The sequence below is a fragment of the Eubalaena glacialis genome, chromosome 19, assembly GCF_028564815.1.
Source record: "Eubalaena glacialis isolate mEubGla1 chromosome 19, mEubGla1.1.hap2.+ XY, whole genome shotgun sequence".
In the NCBI taxonomy this organism is placed as follows: Eukaryota; Metazoa; Chordata; class Mammalia; order Artiodactyla; family Balaenidae; genus Eubalaena; species Eubalaena glacialis.
Window position 1 is genome coordinate 29,722,462 of NC_083734.1, and position 14,421 is coordinate 29,736,882.

A 14,421-nucleotide genomic window follows, 5' to 3' on the forward strand; every position below is an offset into this window, starting at 1 on the left:
ACCAAAAGACAACCCTCAGAATGGGAGAAAATATTTGCAAATGAGGAAACTGACAAAGGATTAATCTCCAAAATATACAAGCAGCTCATGCAGCTCAATATCAAAAAAACAAACAACCCAATCCAAAAATGGGCAGAAGACCTAAATAGACATTTCTCCAAAGAAGAGATACAGATTGCCAACAAACACATGAAAGGATGCTCAACCTCACTAATCATTAGAGAAATGCAAATCAAAACTACAATGAGATATCATCTCACACTGGTCAGAATGGCCATCATCAAAAAATCTACAAACAATAAATGCTGGAGAGGGTGTGGAGAAAAGGGAACACTCTTGCACTGTTGGTGAGAATGTAAATTGATGCAGCCACTGTGGAGAACAGCATGGAGGTTCCTTAAAAAACTAAAAATAGAACTACCATACGACCTAGCAATCCCACTACTGGGCATATACCCTGAGAAAACCATAATTCAAAAAGAGTCATGTACCACAATGTTCATTGCAGCTCTATTTACAATAACCAGGACATGGAAGCAACGTAAATGTCCATCAACAGATGAATGGGTAAAGAAGATGTGACACATATGTACAAAGGAATATTACTCAGCCATAAAAAGAAACTAAATTGAGTTATTTGTAGTGAGGTGGATGGACCTAGAGTCTGTCATACAGAGTGAAGTAAGTCGGAAAGAGAAAAACAAATACCGTATGCTAACACATATATATGGAATCTAAAAAAAAAAAAAAAAAAATGTTCTGAAGAACCTAGGGGCAGGACAGGATAAAAGCCAGGTGTAGAGAATGGACTTGAGGACACGGGCTGGGGGAAGGGTAAACTGGGACAAAGTGAGAGAGTGGCATTGACATATATACACTACCAAATGTAAAATAGACAGCTAGTGGGAAGCAGCTGTATAGCACAGGGGGATCAGCTCGGTGCTTTGTGTCCACCTAGAGGGGTGGGATAGGGAGAGTGAGAGGGAGGGAGATGCAAGCAGGAAGAGATATGGGGATATATGTATATGTATAGCTGATCCACTTTGTTATACAGCAGAAACTAACACAACATTGTAAAGCAATTATACTCCAGTAAAGATGTTAAAAAAAAAAAAAAAGGGAAAAGCCTATCTCTTTCCTTCAGCTTTGGGGAAATTGCCATGATGTGACAATTACAAGAGCACTACCTCTTCAGTGACAGTGAACTGTTGCCCTTCAGGTCCCTGGAGGGGAGTATGTGATAACAAAAGGGCGCAAATTTGGGTATTAATCATGTGTTCATTCAACAACATTTATTAAAGTCTATTAGTGATGGTGTTCTAGGTGCTAGGGATAAAAAAGATGAATAACAAGATTTTAGGAGTTCACTCCCTAGTAACAAGGGACACATACACATGTATATATATAACTGAATCACTTTGCTGTACACCTGAAACTAACACAACATTGTTACTCTACTCCAATATAAAATAAAATTTTTTTTTAAATCTCAAAAAAAAAAGAGACACGTGAACAAATAAATAAAATTCAATCTTCATGCTAGTCTTAGAGGTTGATATACAGTTCAGTTCAGCTCAGAGAAGGATTGGTCAATCCTGGGGAGGAGAGGTGGGAGGCTTAATAGAGGAGGTGCCTCTTGGGCTGACTCTAAAACATGAGTGGGTTTTGCCACGTGAAGAAGGAGATGAGGGACAAGACAGTGCAGGGAGAGGAGGTTTCGTGGGGGAAGGTCTTGAGGCAGGAAATGACATGAAATATCTCAGGAAATGTGCTTCCCTGTAATGAATCACTCTGTGCAGCAAGGATGCGACGGGGATGAGACTGGAGACCAGAGGAAGAAGCCAGGTCCTGGAGGGAGGGCTGAGGGTTAGGATTTTGTCCTTTAACCCATGCTGACCGACACGGTAGCACAACCACACGTGACTATAGAGCATTTGAAATGTCGTAGCGTGACTGAGAAGTTAATTTTTAATTTTAATTCATTTAAATTTTAAAGGTGTTAATTCAATTGTTGAAAAACGCTTAAGTATGTTTGGAGCAACTTGGATAAGTACAACTACTCTTTCAACTCACCTGTAAATTTTATGAAATCTAAATATAAATTGAGTATTTTCAATGAAAATTTAACATCTGAATTGAGATACACCTGTAAGTGTAAAAATATATACCAGATTTCAATGATTTGGCATGAAAAAAAGGATGTAAAATATCTCATTAATGACTCATATTGTTTAGATGTTGAAATAATATTTTTGATATATTTGATTTAATAATATATTATTTAAATTAATTTCTTCTGGAGACTTCCCTGGCGGGCCAGTGCAGTGGTTAAGACTCCATGCTTCCACTGCAGGGAGCACGGGTTCGATTCCTTGTCGGGGAACTAAGATCCCTCATGCCGCATGGCCAAAAAAATAAAAGAAAAAAGGAAAAAAATTAATTTCTTTTTTTTTAATTAAAAATTTTTCTAGTAGCCACATAAAACGATTACATATGAGCCTGCATTATATTTCCTTGGGGACGGTGCCACTTAGGCACTGGGGGAACACTGAAGAATTTTATGTAGGGTAGAGACATGATCAGATTTGCACTTGGAGGGAACATTCTGGCAGGAAAGGAGAGGAAGCGTGGAGGGATCTAAGGCTGGAGAAAGGTACACGGTTAGGAAGTGATTGCAATAGTTCAGCTGTGAGAAGAGGAGGGCCTGACTTAGGAGCTTTAGGAATGGAGAAATTAGAGAGATAATAAGGAAGGTCAATTTAGAGCGTCATCAGAATCACCCGGAGGGCTGGTTACACCACAGATTGCTGGGTCCCAGCCCCAAAGATGCTGGTTCTGAATGAGGATGGAGTCCAACCATCTTTATTTCTAACTAGTTTCCAGATGCTGTTGCTGCTGGTGATCTGGAGACCTTACTCCGAGAATCTCCCCTCTACAGGACTTGGCCACCAATAGGATAACAGGAAGAGAGAGAGAGGGAGTGGGAGAATTCTGTGAACTGCAGGTTTCTGCCACAGCTGTCTGGGTAGATGGAAACTAGAAGAGGTGATGCTTGTTTGGGACAAAATGGTATGGGTTCAGTTTGGGATCTATTGAGTTTGAGGTCCCTTAGGGACACCCAGGAGGAGATACCTCATGAGTAACTGGATATAAGTGGGTTGGAACTCAGGAAAGAGACTGAACTGTAATTAAAGATTTAGAAGTCCTCAGAATAGAGCTGCCAGTTAAAGCCCTAAGCATGAGTGAGGTTGCACAGAGAGACAGTGGCAAAGGAGAATCTACCCAAGGGCAGATTCCCGTAGTTGGAGCTATGTTTTGATCAAAGTCAGCAGTGTTCAAGAAAGATAAGACAGGCATGAATTTCCACTTGCCATTTTCAACTGTATGCCTCTTGTGTTTGATCATAGTGACCCAAGCTTAGGAAATAGTTTCAAAGAACTTTAAAATTCTTCAGAAGATTCTAATCAAAGGTTAGCTATGCTTCACCAATGACATGACAGGCATCAAATAAAACCTTTTATTTATGAATTTCATCATTAATAAAATAGTCTTGGCCAAGACTCTCCTAAGCTTCAGTTTCTTCATCCATTAAGCTGGGCTGCTGATTACCTTTCTCACAGAGTTTCTGGAAAAATGGGGATAATGTATGTCAAGCACAGCACCTAACTGACACGCAGGAGCATCTCACTACGGGTGGTAATTACCATTATTGCTGCGAGAACACCTTCTAGACCAGGCTGCATCACTAAGCCTATTTGGTAGGGGCCAAGGAAAGACTCACTTCAAATGGAATTCCAGCCAATGCCAAGAGAGTGCTTTAGGATCAACAATAGCAATAATAGTTTCAGTATTACAATTATTGCAATTTTAGAATTCAGAGGGAAAAACAATTCTTTAGAGCAATGTGTGTGTTCTCCATTGTTTCACTGTGTTTTTATAACAATTTAAGTGGAAGGAAAGTAGCCTTCCTATGTGCTAGGCAAGCTGGATATATTATTCCATTTAATTTATCAATGTAATATCTTTAAATAAGGCCCCAGTGAATGGCTCTAAGTGTTTCTTAGCAAGAGGAAGAGGAACTGGGTCTCTGTGGTCCCAACAAATGCCATTGCTGATCAACAGCTGGGCCATTGCAGAGGGCTTGTTGTCCTGTATTCAGAGCAGCGGATGGCTGGACACAGTTCTGACTCGGCTGTTGGGCAGACCAGACCTGTGTAGACAAGCATTGCCTTTCTCTGGGGCATTTAGTTCAGATGGGTGGTCTGTCTCCACGTCTTCTCTTCCCATTCAGACTCCCCTTCACTGTTGTGCCCATTCTGGTCTGCTTTCTCCCCTCACCACTCCAGAATGGCTCCTCTCTGAGTCCACAGTGATTCCTCTGTCCTCATCCTACTCTGGCTGCTCCCAAGGGGGCAGCATGACCCCCAGAGTTGGCTGTGATCAACGAGGAGTTCTTCTGTGTTTCTCTTTCCCTGGTTTTCTCTATTAGGCTTCTGGCTGCTCCACCACTTTGCTTGTATCATGCAGATATCAGCCTCCTTCACTGCTCTCCACAAAGATCAGGGGTATTTTCAACAACACTCTTAGGCATGGAGTTCTCCACTCTTTATTCCAAATAAACTCAGAGCTGTGGAAGTTTTCCTCCTTATGGCCTGCCTTTCCCACTAGGCAGCACCCCTCTACCACTGCACTGGAGCTGGGCCAGAGACCCTTTTCCCAGAGTGATGTCCTTGCTTTACAAGTGGGTTCTGGGGGAGGGAGATGTGGAAACCCCTTGTCATCTCAGCACAGGATCTCTGCCCTGCAAGTGAGCTGGGGTGTGGGCAACCAGGGCCCTAGTACCCTGGCTTGCCAAGCCTGGAGCAGAGCTTCCGCCCCACAAGTGGGGGGCCAGATGAGAAGAGGGAGGCCTGGTCCTCTTGGAGTGCCTAGCTGCAATACGACTTCTGCAAAATGGGGCTGGGGGCCAAGAAGCACCAGCATCCTGCCTCTTCTGGGGTCAAACCACAACCCCAGACTGGGATCTCAGGAGAGATGGAGCCCTTGGCTGTATCTGCCCTGGGCAGAACTTCCATAACAGGGAGCTAGTGGGGCTCAAACACCACAGACTTCCACGGTTTTTATTGAGATATTATAGATTTTCTTGAACGAATGTTTCTCTTTTGCTGTATGCCCTTAGGACACTTTCCAGAGACTTTCAATGATGACTATTTTAAATAATATTCTCAGTTCGATTGTTATTTTGCTGGGGATAAGGTCTGCCAAGCTTTCTACTCCTTTATTCCAGAAATGCTGCCTCTTAATTCATCTTTATATGCCCACCAAAATGTCTCTTGGCATGTTAGCATAGCCATCAGCAGCACAAGCCCCAGTCTAACCAGCTTGGGTTCAAGTTCCTATTCTGCCGCTTGTTAGCTATGTTGCTAAGAACGAGTTATTAAACCAAGGGCAGCGACCTCAGAGGAGTGTGGTGAGGATGAATGAGCTAAGCCTAGTGTGATATTCGGCTCAGAGTTCGCCACCCACTAAAGGATGGCTCTCACCCTCTCTTGTTGAACTCTGCATGGTGGCAGATTGCCACAAGGGGGCACCAAGAGCCAGGTGAATGATGAACCACCCCAGGGATTCAGTTAGGTCATCCCAACAGTTCCATCTGTAAGCCAACCAGAAGTAGGTATTTTTCCAGACAACAGAAGATGGAAGTGGAAGGCACTTCCTAAACATCACCACACCATTTTCCACAGAAAATAGAAATTCGGGACCTTCCTAAGCATCACCAGGTCGCTTCCCCATGGAAATTGAGCTGTGTACAAGGAATTATGCTGTGAAGAGGAAGGTCCTGCATGCAAGGTCGTGTTCTAGGAGTTGGGAGGATGCAAAACTTCCCTTAAGGAACAAATATCATAAGTTAGTATTTACTTATTGAGTGCCTGTCATGCACTAAGTGTTCTAAACAGTGTCAGGCATCACCCCATTCCTTTCATTCTTTTTTTTTAAATTAATTAATTTATTTGTTTGTTTATTTTTGGCTGTGTTGGGTCTTCACTGCTGCGTGCGGGCTTTCTCTAGTTGGGGCGACCGGGGGATACTCTTCGTTGCAGTGCGAGGGCTTCTCATTGCAGTGGTTTCTCTTGTTGTGGAGCACGGGCTTCAGTAGTTGTGGCACGGGAGCTTAGTAGTTGTGGTGCACAGACTTAGTTGCTCTGCGGCATGTGGGATCTTCCTGGACCAGGGACTGAACCCGTGTCCCCTGCATTGGCAGGAGGATTCTAATCCACTGCACCACCAGGGAAGCCCCCATTCCTTTCATTCTGATTGAAGAGGGCCCAGGGGCTCAGCTGGGGATTTGATTTGGTCAGAGGATGATAAAAAGTCAACAAATATTCTGGGTCGGGGGGAGGTACCTTAATGAAGAAGCACTTAGAATGATTTATTTAGAGTGGGTGCAGGAAAAAAAAGTGGCAAAATCAGGGATGCCCTGGCAATGTTGCAGTAGACCAATATGATGCCAAACATTGTTACGGCAAAAACTCTTAATAAAGCTAAATTTTAAGAGAAACCCCAGTAGTTAAGAGAAATAAAAATGAAGCTGTTGTTCTGACTGAAACAGGAGTACGGAACCTGGGTCTTCACCTATTAGGCCTCTTTCTTACCTTCTTACAGCTCGCAAATGGTGAATTGGCTATAGTTTTTAAAAATCAAATCAAATGTTGGGAGAACCTTGGGTGCACCTCTAGGTAGCACAATTTGAAAACACCTGCAATTGTCCAAAGAGTACAGTGAGTGGATGGAGACACAGGATAAAGGATGCCTATGAGGATGTAGAGGATGGAGCGGAAAGGTGACCAGCACTTATACCTGCTGCCGGCAGCCTTGCTCAGTCCACGCTGCAGCCTGTGCACATCACTCCCTGCCTCCTTGCCCCACTTCTCCGGCTCCCCTGCATTCTGCCCATTGTCTTACACCAGCACAGGCTCAGGGTCTGAGCCCCCGTTGGCATTAATCTTGGTCTGGTCCTTGGTTATAATTCACATTTGCCTCTCCTCCCCAGAGGCAACCCGGCCTTCCCCAGCCCTATACATTGGAGCCCTAGCATGCACCTAGGAGACCACTACTTTTGCCAGGATTTTCTAGCTCCGGTGAAAATTAGGAAAGAAAAATGAAGGAGACCTAGCAAGTGATCATATATGGAGGCAGAACTACTATATACTACGTAGGTACTATGTGTATACATATATACTGTGTATAATACTATATACGATGTATATGCATCTACATATATATGCATCTACATATATGTAGATGCATTTGGAGGCAGAACTAATACAGGAAGGGAAAAAAGAAACGTTACTGATAAGCTAATATTTATTAAGTGGTGGTTATGTACCAAGCACATTGCTAAGTTCATATATGTATTTATATATATATATATTTATATTTATATAAATATAAGGGAGGCAGATAGGAATAGGACAAGTTTACATGCACAAAGGACACTGTTTGTTTTTGATGAGATTCAGGCATTTTTTCGTAAAAAATACTCCTCAGATTGTTGCAAGACTTTGGTTAATTTCCAGAGTTCTGAAAATGCTGATTCCGACCATTTTGACCAAATGGTCAGTGTTCTCATTGCTTTGTGGAAGAGCAGAGTTTCAAAGTCTCTACTCTGCCGTTGTGCAAACTGGAAGCCTGGTTGCAGGACTTTCTAAGCAGCAGCATCACATTCTCGCTCATACTTGGCTTGTAGTCATCAAAAGCTGCAGTCTTTTGTCAGGAGCTGCTGGCTGCTCCTTCCTGTATTTAATTGTTTTTAAGGAGGCTTAAGACTTTTCATCTTCACTAATTAAATTTCATTTTTCTTTATCGTTGTTTTTCCAAGATGTCAAATAATTGTGAATCCTGCATCAGTCAGTGTGCTTTTTAGTTTCATTTAAGTCACGGACAACATCCCTGGCTGAGTCAGAGCGCAGACCAGTGTTCTGGTGCTTCACCAGGTACCCCTCCAGGGGGACTTTTAATCCATTAAAATCTTTTGGAATCCTGACCTGTTTCCAAACTGTGCCTCTAGCATTCCAAAATCTACTAGTAAGACAACGTTTTCTCAAAAGGAAAGTTGGTTAATTTTACATGATTTATTCATAGCAAAATTTTCTAACTCTCATGTTTCACTATTTCTTTACTGTTCACACATCATTTCTTTCTAAAGGACGTTATACTTAGTGAAATATCAAGGAACCATCACTGTCCCTTTTTGAAAATTGAGGCAACGTTGGTCTGCCCTCAAGTTCCTAGCCCCTTTTTCATCTCTTCACATTATTTCCCAAAGGACAATAACAACTGGGTGAGAATTCATCTGCATCCTCAGCAGTCTTGTTCCTGATGAAGAAAGGGCCGGGAGGAGCATGGTCAGGGGAAAGCTGGCTTAGCTACAGAGGCTGGTTCCAGTGTAGGCAGCCTGGGCAGCTAATCCACAGTTCCAGGTGTGGTGTCCCGGGAAGTCAACAAGATCAGAGTTCCAAACTGCACTCAGAGAGCTGTGGTGGGGCTCAGAGCTGGCTTTTTTTTTTTTTTTTTTTTCTTTCTGTAATCATGAGAGCACCTAGTCAATGATTAGTGGACAGAGGGAGGAGAATCCTGCATTCCCCACTCCCTACGAGGGGGGCTGCTGAGAGTAGCATGGCATAATAAGGCCCAGCTAAGCTCACTGCAGTTTGGGGTGGAGCTTCCGACATAGCCCGCAGGGCAAGAGTCCTGTGCTATGAGTCGGGCAACTGTGGGCACAGCCCTATTGATCCCACTGCTGACGTGGCTCCTGCCCGTCCCACGAATGGCTCAAGGTGGAGGGCGGAGCACCTGTGATTCCAGCTGAGAGGGACTGGAGAAGGCAGGGGCCCCTAAGGAGCACTGCTGTTGAGAGTTTACCTGGTCCAGTGGGAATGGAGGTTGAGAGAGGCTACTCACACTATGGTCAAACATCTTGGCAAGTTACTGAATATCTTTGAGTTTTAAATTTCTCATTTATAAAATAAAAATAATCATCTCTCCCTTGCAGGAATGGTATGAAAGAAAAACACGTGCATTAAGCACTCAGAACATAAGAGGCCCAATAAGTTGTACTTTGGGGGATTCCATTTTGTATGTGGGCTTCTTTCTGGGAGCAATTTCCCTCCTCTACTGCTAGATGGCGCCTGTGAGCAGCGCTGCCCTTTCCAAAGGCTTTCATTTCCACCCCTTGGGTGCGAGGTAGTTGTCTTCCTCTGTCAGTGCTCAGGCTGGTATTTAAAATCCAGCCTTGCACACAGACTTTGTGTTTTTGATCCATCTGCTCTATGAAGAACTGTGAAACTCAGAAATACCTACTTCCAGCCAGACACCCATTTCTCCACTAGGATTTGTCAGTTGTTAAGCCTTTGTGAGATAACCAGGCAGTTGGGCATTCCAAAGAAGTCAAACACTTAATTAGGACTCTGGCTTTTTATATGTTTACCTCTGTTATAAGTGAAAGAACCTGGAAAGAGTGCAGAGTTTCAAAGTTCAGGCATGTGGATTTGAATCTCAGAGTGCTGAGCAACCTCGGACAAACATTTGATCTCTCTGAGCCTCAATTTCTTCATCTCAAAAATGTTTGTAATCATTGTGGCTATTTCATAGGATTGTTGTAAGGATAAATGAGATAATATACTTAGGATAATAAGCATAAAACCTGGTACGTAGTAAGCACGCCTGTGAGTATAAGCAATTATGACTGTCAAGGGCTTGAGCTTTGAAGTCTGTCAGATGTCGATTTGATGCCTTGCTCTTTGACTTAAGATCTTGCATGATCTTGAATAAGTTATGTAAACTCTCTGAGCTCCACTTGCCTTGTAAGTCGAAAGATTATCATGAAAATTACAGAAATGTGTATACAGTACCTTTCACTTTTTATTTGTATCATGACCCATTTTATTTATTTATTTTTTTCTCTCTTTTTTTTTTTTTAAACCTCTTTATTGAAGTATAATTGCTCTACAATGGTGTGTTAGCTTCTGCTTTACAACAAAGTGAACAGTTATACATATACATATGTTCCCATATCTCTTCCCTCTTGCATCTCCCTCCCTCCCACCCTCCCTATCCCACCCCTCTAGGTGGCATGACCCATTGTAGATAGGATTTGAATTTACCCACTCAAAAACAGAAATTAGCCCAATGACCTTTTTTTAGAATAGGTCTTAAAATCAAGGATAGAAAAAACAAGAGACAAGGTTAGGATCTTAGCTCCCATCGTAAGCGTCTGTATAATTGCTAGTGATGGGGCACAAATTTGGCTTTGAGCTTCTTAGCATCCAAGGCAGTGAGAAAGGAAATATGGTTAGTTATGATTCAGAGTGCTGAGATAAATGCAGAGGAGTTCTGAAGAAGCCCAGCTATTCCTAGATCTGAGACTTAGGAGACTGTATGTAGCACATGGTGGGTACACAATAGACACATAAATGTTAGCCGTCCTCATCTTCAGCACAGAGGGAAGAGTGGGTCTAAGAATAAAAGCAACATGGAAGGGATAACATTTGAGCTGAATAAGACTGAACAGAATTTGCCAGAGGCCTGGAGGGCCGGAGAAGGGAGGGAGCCTGCCCACAAGGGGAGAGAGCGACAGCCTTGGGATCATCCCCACCCATCAAGGGCAGGGGCCGGGGATGCAACTGCCATCAGGCTGAAAGGCACAGGGACTTGTAGTCTGAAGAGGCTGGAAGCAGCCTTGTCCACACAGCTGCTTTGGTTTAGAGTCTCCCTCCTGGACATCTGGTGTTTAATGACAATCCTCAGAGGGAAGCTGGTTGTCTTTTTTTGAGTGTTTTGTTTTGTTCTGTTTTCCTGAGAACCCAGCCTTATGGCTCTTGAAGGAAGAAAATGGTCAGGATGGTTACAGAGAATGTTCTTTTTTTTTCTCCAGGTCTTCTCAGCCATTACAACCAGTGCTGGGGGATTCTGTGACATAACATTGAGAAGGCGTTTTTAGGCCGTGAAGACCCAGAGAACTGTTAGGGAATCGTATACTAATTCCTCCTCTTCTTTCATTTCTTCCAACACATTCCCTCTCTCTCTCTCTCTCTCTCTCTCTCTCTACGTGGGAGGGGGTGAGATAAACCTAGCAGACGTGTTTCCTCCTGCTTCAGCCATGAAGACAGGACAGGCCCAGGTCCCTGCATTGCCCTGTGACTTTGTCCTAAATAAACCTCTATGTAAAGATGGAGCTTTGCTGCTTCGAGGTGTTTGTGCCCAGGAGGTTGAAAATGAGCTCATTAGTGGTTACAATTAGGTTTGGATTCCTGAACACGCACCTGGTATTGTTGCCTCACTCTCAGAGACAATTGAGTAGTCATTCATTTTCAGGACTTGAATACCCTATGGGCTCTTCCCAGCCTGCCCAGGATAGGCGTAGGTGATCATGCAGCCCCAGGCAGTAGCTTACTATCTCTGCAATCAGCTGTGTTCTAAGAACTCTCCTGGGGGGCCAGTTCTTGGAATGGTTCTGATTGTTATCTTTGTACCCTCATGTGACATCTGTGGAAGAGTCCACATGCTCTGCCCAGGCACAGGATGGGAGAGTCAAGACATCTGGACTTCCGGGTATGACTGTCATAGACGAGTTTGGTGGCTTTGGATAAGACACTTCTGTTTTCTGCTCCTCCATTTTTCCCATCTGTTAAAAAAATTGCATATTAGAAGAATTTTTATATGTGGAATTTTGCGGAAAGTGTCCATGGATATCATTGTTTTCTCAAAAGGATCTGTGACCAACAATGGCTTAGAATCCCAGGACTTATTGATTTACAAATTCTTGTCATCCAACTTGGAGCAATTCTTTGGCTCTGTGCTTCTAGGAATGTCATACATCTAAAACTGTTCAGCAGTCTTTGCTAACTGCCTACCAATTCCTTTGATATTGTCCAAGGATGCAAAAGTCAATAAGACAATTTCAGAGAGACTACTCTCCCATGGGGGAGATGGACTCACGAACAAAGAGGCCATGGGCTCCCACTGACCGTCCCCCAGCACCCTCCACACGGGTCTCTCTCCTTGTGCTGCCAGCAAGCTTGCTGCTCTTATGTGGGAATGGGCTGTAACCCCTACTGTGTATTCCTCAGATCTGCACCTTCTGGATGAGAAACCCCATACTTTGCAGGAGCCCTGGGATCCCACCAGCCCCTTTTTTCCTGCCCTTCCTGGGGCCTCCTGGACCCGTTCAGGCCCAGCACTGCAGGGGAGTGAACTGTGGAGACACTGATGAATGCATATCACACCAGCACGCTAATTTTGCTCAGGTGTGGACCATAGCAGTTCCCAGGGACCTCCTGGCTCTGCAAGAAACACTGTTAAATGGGAAATCTACTTAAAAGAAAAGAAAAGCAGGAATATTTCTCTCGGCACACAGTGGGCCGGAAGGGGAGGTGCTGCAGCAGGCCAGGCTCTATTCCCAGTTCCCTTACTGCCTGGACCCAAGCTTTTCCTTTGAGTCGCTGTCCCATAGTCCTGCTACCATCACCTCTGCCCTCAACTATTCTACTTAACTTCCACATATGTCTCATTATAATTCATCCTCCATATGGCAGCCAGAGGGATCTTTTAAAAATGTAAATCAGAACACACTACTCCCCTACTAAAACTTTCCAAATATTTTCACTGCACTTCTTAGAATAAAATGCAAACTCCTCACCAAGTCCTGTAACACCTCCCATGATCTGGCATCTGCCTACCTGTCTAGCGCTATCCTGGACCCCCTCCTCCTCACTCACCAAGCTCACTGACCTTCTGTTTCCACATTGCGGTAATGTCCTTTCTGCCTCAGGGCCTCTGCACTTGCTGTTTTTGTCGACTGAACTGTTCTTCACCAGTTGCATGGCTTCTCCCTCTTATGATTCAGATCCCAGCTTAACAGGTACTTTTTTGTTAGAGTTCTTCCTTGAGGATCTCGTATAAATTTCCCCACCCTACTCCATCACAGCCTTTTCACTCAGCTTTCTTTAACTCTCATGTTTGTTGTAATCTGGAATTATCTACTTTATTTGTTTATTGTCTGCCTCCCCTGACCCGCTAATGAGCCTGGTTTGTCCCTTTCACTGTCGCATCCCCAGCATCTAGAATAGGGTATGGACCATAATAGATAATCAAATATTTGTTGAATGATTGAATGAGTAATGATGGGAAAGGCATTTAATATATTGGAGCCCCCATTCCTTAGCTACATATCTGATCTTTTATTATCCTCAGAAAACTCCCTGAGGTGGATATTACCATCACAGCCACTTTACAGTTGAGGAAATGGAAAATCAGATGAGTTTAACAACTTGCCTAAAATCATAGTTGTGGCCTGGAAGTTTATCCCCTTTGAGATACCAATAGACCTTTTGGGGAGAGAAATTCTCTCTATTCTTCCAAATTTTAAATCCCACCATCACGTTATCCATCCATTGGAGAATGGAATAATGCATTGCCTGTCTGGCCTACTCAAAAGCAAGGTCTGTGACCAGGACTCAGCCCCAGGGAGTGATGGACTCTATTCCCACACATGCTTCTTCTGCACCTGATTCATTCTGAGCACATCTACTACATTCAGTCATTTATTTATTGATACATCAATTCATCACATACGTACTCTTAGCAGGTACTATGATAGGCACCTGGCAGCTCTAGGGAGGAAAGGAACCCTTGATTCATGCTAAGGGTTTGTCCCTGGTCTCCCCTAGAAATGGATGGTCCCTAAAGGTTCTGTTGGTCAAATTCTAATTCTTTTGACTAAATAAGACAATGCATATAAAATGCTTATTAGCTGGGATTCTGGCATGGAGTAGGCACTCAAGGAATATTAGTGATGATGAAGATGATGATGATGATGATGATGATGATGATATTAGAACCTGGACTTCTTTTCTCAGCCAGGATGATTACAAGGGGAGAAAAGATTAAAAATGCCCGTGGCATTTTTTCCCTTCCAGAGGCATCCCATTAAAAACTCCAGCTCACATGACTTGCATTGCCTTTTCCTAAACCCACAGCAAGCAACTGCAAGTAATAAGCATAATTTAAATGGTGTGTCTTTCCTAATTAAGATCCATCCAGAAGGGGGATGCCAGAGTTATTTTAGTCCATAAGGCAGAGGAAGTTCCATTATATTAATCCAGGCTTTTCAACAGAGCCAAAGGGGAGATGTGTTCGGGGGTGTGGGGGTGTGTGTGTGTGTGCACGCGCGCTCATAGTGTGAGTTTGGAGTGCTATCAAGAATGCATAGTTGGCCCTGAACAGGTTGTAGGATATGAATTTTCAAAGGGAGCTGTTGATGGAGCCACTGGGGATTGCTTCCTGAGCGCCTCAGGCTGGTGAGTAACTCTGGGGGCTGCCTTGGCCCTTTAGGTGGCTCTGAAGGAACCCACTGGAATGGCT